The 6,256-nt window shown below is 38.1% G+C and overlaps 1 pseudogene; it reads right to left on the reverse strand.

Annotated features, from left to right (window-relative positions):
* Positions 1–1,014: 1,014 nt before the first annotated feature.
* LOC116089428 lies at positions 1,015–4,402 on the reverse strand (annotated as a pseudogene).
* Between the last annotated feature and the right edge of the window lie 1,854 nt (positions 4,403–6,256).

Below are 6,256 nucleotides of genomic sequence, written 5' to 3' on the forward strand. Positions count from 1 at the left end.
CAGCAAAGTAGCTGGATATAAAATTAACTCAAGCAAATCAGAAGTCTTCCTATACACAAAGGATAAACTGGCAGAGAAAGAAATTAGGGAAACAGCACCCTACACAATAGTTATAAATAATATAAAATACCTCAGTGTAACTCTAACTAAGAAAGTAAAAGATCTGTTTGACAAGAACTTCAAGTCTCTGAAGAAGGAAATTGAAGAAGATCTCAGAAGATGGAAAGATCTCCCATGCTCATGGATTCACAGGATTAATATAGTAAAAATGGCCATCTTACCGAAGGCAATCTACAGATTCAATGCAATCCCCATCTAAATTCCAACTCAATTCTTCACAGACTTAGAAAGATCAATTTGCAGATTCATCTGGAACAACAAAAGTCCCAGGATAGCCAAAACTACTCTCAACAACAACAACAACAAACAAACAAACAAACAAAAAGTCAAATGTTACTCTAGTAACATATGTTACATGACTTTATATGTTACTTGGTCTTTTTTTCTTCAACTTTTAATATTCTTTCTTTCTTTTCTCTATATTTAATGTTTTGATTATTATGTTACAAGGGTCCTTCTTTTTCTATTCCCATTTGATGTTCTGTATGCTTCTTGAACCCAGACACTCATTTTCTTTAGTTTAAAATTTTTTACTTCCATGTTTCTCTTTTTTCTTTTTCTTTCTTTTTTTTTTAAAAAATGTTTTCTGTTTCTTTGACCTTACTACCACTAACAACACCCAGCCTCAGGGTTCCCAAAACTTTTGATCTCATGTCCCCTGTTGATGACTCCCATGTACCACTGTCTTGACTAGGGACTCTTAGTTCCCTATCACCACACCGGCAACAGTATGAGGGATACAATAAAGACAAAAACCGAGCAACCAAGTCTAGTGAAAGGCAAACACCCATGAAACAACTGCCATGTTGGTGACATATGCTCTTGGGAAAGAGAGAAAGTTCCTGTAACAAAAATGGCAGTTAGCAGCTAGAAGGTGAAGGATAATCCTGGCTCTCAGTAGCAGTAGCTGTCAGGCTTGAAGGGGCTGTCAATAGACATGCCCAGGTACTGAGATACCTCCTCAGTTAACATGGTCAGCTTCATATTCAGCTTGTCCGCTTAGGCTTTGGCAACTGCCTGATCAAGTGATCAAGCTTCTTGGGCAGAAGGTGAACTCAAACTAGGGAATTTATCTGGGTGTATGCACATTTCAATTTGTGCCAGCACCTGGAGTTGCTCATCACAAAGCTGGGGTGACCCGTGGAACAACTCACAATGACCAGCAGGCTTACAGTCAGCAGAATGATTTGTGTCTATTCTTCAGCCGTTACAGATCCACCTGGGGCTTGACACTCACTTTCTCCACAGCACTCACATAGAATCTTCACATTGAATTGTAGAATGTTCCACATAATAGCATAATCCCATTTCTGTTTGCAGTTCCAGCCTAGGATGCTACCACCACAGCCTCTAGTGGTAACAGAGATGTTGCCCTCCCTACAAGCCTCGTCCATAGTTGTCACCTCACAGCCTTCCATGGCAGCCTGCGATGTACTGATGTCAATCTTGGTTATGATGACTCAGACTCCAAAACCTCTCAGCCCTTGTCCATGTTATCATAGCCTGCTTACAGGCTGTCACTTTGCTTACGACCATCACATCTTTGGCCTATTTCATGCTATGAGGGATTCTATTAGCCATAGACATTGTCAAACATGTTCTTGGTGACAGAATCATTAACACTGATGGTATACACCTTCAGCATCCCATTGACCATCATCTGTAGAGGTCGTAAACTTCAGTTGTGGTCTCCTCAGAGATGCCTCAGATGCCTGACAGGAGCTGTGGGCATATGGTGTAGATGAAGTTAATTAGGTGACCACCATCATCCAGAATTATGTTGAGGGGCTCATCCTTGAAGTGCAGCATCTGCTAAATGTACTACCAATACTTCTCTACTCCTAATCTGTCTTTCAATGCTAGGCAAACACTGGAATGCTGACCTTCACAATGATAGCCATTGCATGGTCCTGACTAGAAAAGATGTTGCAGCTTGTCTACCACGCCTTAGCTCCCATGGGCATGGGAGTTTCAATAAGGACAACAGTCTCCAAAGTAATGTGCAAGCAGCCAGCAATACGAGCACTCTTCAGGTTTGGAGGCTGAGTATACCTCCTCCATGCATATCAAACCTGGCTTCTCATCTTGGCCATATCCAGGGCCTTTTGACTCCAAGTAGCCACTCTAAAGTCAGAAATCTTGTTGTGCTTCTGCTAGGACTGATGAACTCAGTGAAGGGGAATGGGGAGCTTGGGGAAAGGTAATGAATCTCTTTCAACTTTCAGATTTTTAACTCTTTCAATAATTTCCTTCCACTGTTTATGTTCTCACAGATTTCTTTAAGAGACTCATCCATTTCCTCTTAAAGGGCTTCTATCATACCCATAAAAACTATTGTAAAGTCTTTGTCTTGTGCTCTAGCTCTATTGTAGCATTCCAGGCCTGCCATAGTAGGAGTTCTGAGTTCTAGTGAAGTCATTAATATACGGTTACTGATTTTCTTTTTATGCTGGTGTTCAAGCATCTGATTTGGAAAGATTGCAATTCTAGGTGCTGATATATGGTCTTGCCTTTATTGGTGGATGTTTGTTTCTTGGAATATGTTATCTTCTCTGATTCTTAGGAGAATGCCATGGCAGTGTGTTGCCTGTGATATCAGGAAACTTTTAAAGGTATAGAATTTGGTGGCTGGTGATGATGTAGTTGCTGATGATGAATAGTTGAAGGAGGGGTGGGGCTAACACCTGGGAGCTGAAAAGATCCATTTTGTACTTTCAGAATCAGCTGAACAACCATATTTAGAAAAGTCCTGATACTACAACCAATAAACGTGATGGTTAAATTACCAGGAAATACAAAACTATCAAATGGTTCTATTTTTTGCTGCTTCTTTTAGGATGTCCAGGCACTGCTGTACATCAAGCAAGAAGGATGGAATTGAACTGAGTTCCACAGTCCATGTCTTCCCTTAGGATGTCTGAGCCCTGATGCACACACCAGGTGGGAAAGGATGAACTGAAGTCTGAAACAGATGGGTTAGCAGAATCCTGAGCTAGGGGGTTGTGGGGGTAGAGAAACCTCCAAAGATTTCAGTGTTACAGCTCTTCAATGTTACATCACTTTTAGAAAATAGCTCTCTTAGATGATAGTCAAACAGCTTGTACTCTTTATTGGGAAGAACATGGACTATATAAACTTTCAAATGAGGGAAGGTGTTCTTCTTAGGGTAAGGTTTCATTGGCTGAGGTTTAAGGTTCCAGTGACACCTCATTTGCATGTAGAAGCATTCTGTAGGTCAGAGGGAGAAGAGGATAGCAGGCTAAGAAAAAGGAGTCCTGCATTTTGTGCTAAGCTCAGGGAAGCAGTCCAGACATGGTATACTACAACCTTAGTTGCAAGGTATAAAACTATCAAACAAAAATCTGAAAAATATTTTAAAGGAAGTTTGGAAATATTGGTTCAATGGATGCAAATTTTGAACATAAGCTACTTATTTTTAAAGGTTCAATAATTTTAGACACCAGAAGGAAAGCCAATAACTATTTTTTAAAGCCAAAACTAGATAACTAAAATTCACAATACAAAAATGAATTATCAGATAGGAGTCTAAAGTTCCCTCATTTGAAGTGTAAAGGATGAAGGATAAAGCATAAAGGATGAAAAGTTGCATAAGAAATTCAATCAACTTTGGACAAACTCTGTCTATGTGTGCTCACTACTGTCACTCATGCCATAGCTTCTGAGAATCTCATCCTGAGGTATTTCAGGAAGATGAAAAGTATAGTGGGAAAACTAAAAAGAACCGCTGGAGAAATGTTTGAAATCTTTTATGCCAAACAAGTCCAAAAGAAAACAAAATACATGGTGGTGTTTTAAAAAGTTTTGAACCATGCCATAAGGACTAGATAAAACCTGACATAAGACTAGGATAACATTAACTCAAAATTTAATGAGATGATTCAAAACATTTGGAGGCAAATGCATGGTCACAGTACAGATGATTTTCATAAAAACCTAGGAATAAGAGAAAAAGTAGAGAAATCTGTTTTCTCTGAGGAAGAGAAACACTTACAGGAGATGAAGCATCGAGGTATCTTTGAGTTTATTCCAAAGAGGACCAGGGGCTTTTAAGGAAAAGCACAAAACATTCAAGAGAGCAAATGATCCTATGAGGTATCTGGAAAGCAAGAATGTATTTTCTTCATGAGTTTTAAGATCTCTTGGAAAAGTGCAACCTCCATTGAATCATCTGTGGACTTTCTCTCAAGCTCAGTGCTGTTATCTCTGGTGGAAAAAAGGTTCCTAATGTAGCTGGGGAGATGCAAGTTACCTGCCCCTTCATCCAGGGCTAAACTTTATTCTCTGACAAAAGATGAAGAAAATCTTGATGATTATCAGCAGTTCATCTTTTTAAAAGATGAGTTTAGGCAATATCAAGAATGCTATCCTTTTTATGATTTATAAGTCCATTGCAGTAGCTAAAGATGAAAGCAATCCTGCATCTGAGTGTTCAGATTTCTTCAGTGATCACCTAGGGAGCACCTATCCTGCACAAAGAAAACTGGTAAACATGGAGCACCAGGAGGTGAAGGATGCTGAGTTTCTCAAAGAAGCCATGAGTGCAGTTTCAGATCCTGCAGGAAGCAAGTAGTAGAGGATAGTTTCAATACGCCCATAGCTAAACTGGCTCCTAAAATTGAGAATATTCTCTCTAAATAGCCTGTGGCCACTGTAAAAATGTATATAAAGTCATCTGCTTTAACTGTGTTCACACACTTACAGGTTGGAGACAATGGAATGGCACACTATGGTGTTCTTCATGCCTGGGAAATATGTTCCACCTAGTTAAGTCACTAAATAGCTTTCATTGAGAATTGGGAGGAGAATGAAGAAAGTAGACATCTACTCAACTCCCAATATGGAAGAGAAACTATGTAAAATGAAAATCTGGAACTGATTATATCAAAACTCATGTGAAAAATTAACTTAAAAACATAATGGCCTATAAGAACTGGTGATCAGATATTAACATGTCAATAATGAAGCCAAAATGAAACTCAGTAGAACATCTTTAACAATTTTTAATTAAAATTTTAATTAATATTTTAAATTTAACATTAAATTTAAAGAATTCTAATATATTTTAATAATTCTATAAAGAATAATGTAGTGTATTTTAATAATTTTAATACAATTTTAATTAAGTTTTAATGAAAAATTTAAATTAAATTTTCAATTAAGATAAATTTTTAACCTGGTAAATGAAAATTTTATGTCCTACAAATACAACTGGCATTCCTTGTATCTACATGTAAACTGTGATAATTTTTTCTAAACCTCACATTTTTTTTAATTATTTGTTTTAAAGAAAAAACTACTAATTTTTGAAAAAAATATTGTACATTAGCACAAATAAAATATTAAGAAAATATTTGTATATGAAAACATAGTCATTTATGTAATAGACAAAACAGGTATTTAAGCAAACCATGGTAAAAATAAGAAGGATACGAAGACTTCTGTACCGTTCCTTTGCAAAACTACGGATAACAACCAGAAAAGACACAATATCAGGGAAAATGACTTTTCTGACATAGAAAAACAGTGAGGACCACAAACCTCAAACCATTGCATAGACTTGGCAGTCTTGAACTTGGATGAGGGACATGCTGAGAAGTAGTGCTGGTTGCTTTTTAGCCAAGTACATATTTTCTGAAAGCTACCAACTTTGATGCAATTCAACACAACTGTAGCCTGGGGATCCAACATAATTTTATATCTGTCACAAATATTCCATGGAAAATGCAGGAAGAAGCCTAGGTTGGAATGATGAAGTAGGGAGCATATGAGAAAATGAACTGGTAGTAATGTGTTTTATTTAAGATTTGATTTCTTAGCTCACAGAGATTGTGTAAAGTGAAATAAAAGTAAGGAAGGAGGGGAGCTGGGAAAGCAGGGAGAACTAGACAACAAAACAGACTGAGCATGGGGACCCCAATGGAGGAGTTAGGGGAAGGACTGAAGGAGCTGAAGAGGTTTGCAACCCCATAGGAAGAACAACAATACCAACCAACCAGACCTCCCCCCCCCAAGAGTTCCCGGGGACTAAAGACTACACATGGAGGGACCCATAGCTCCAGCTGCATATGTAGCAGAGGATGGCCTTATCTGGTATCAATGGGAGGAGAGGCCCTTG

Source organism: Mastomys coucha, unplaced genomic scaffold, assembly GCF_008632895.1.
Source record: "Mastomys coucha isolate ucsf_1 unplaced genomic scaffold, UCSF_Mcou_1 pScaffold14, whole genome shotgun sequence".
NCBI lineage: Eukaryota > Metazoa > Chordata > Mammalia > Rodentia > Muridae > Mastomys > Mastomys coucha.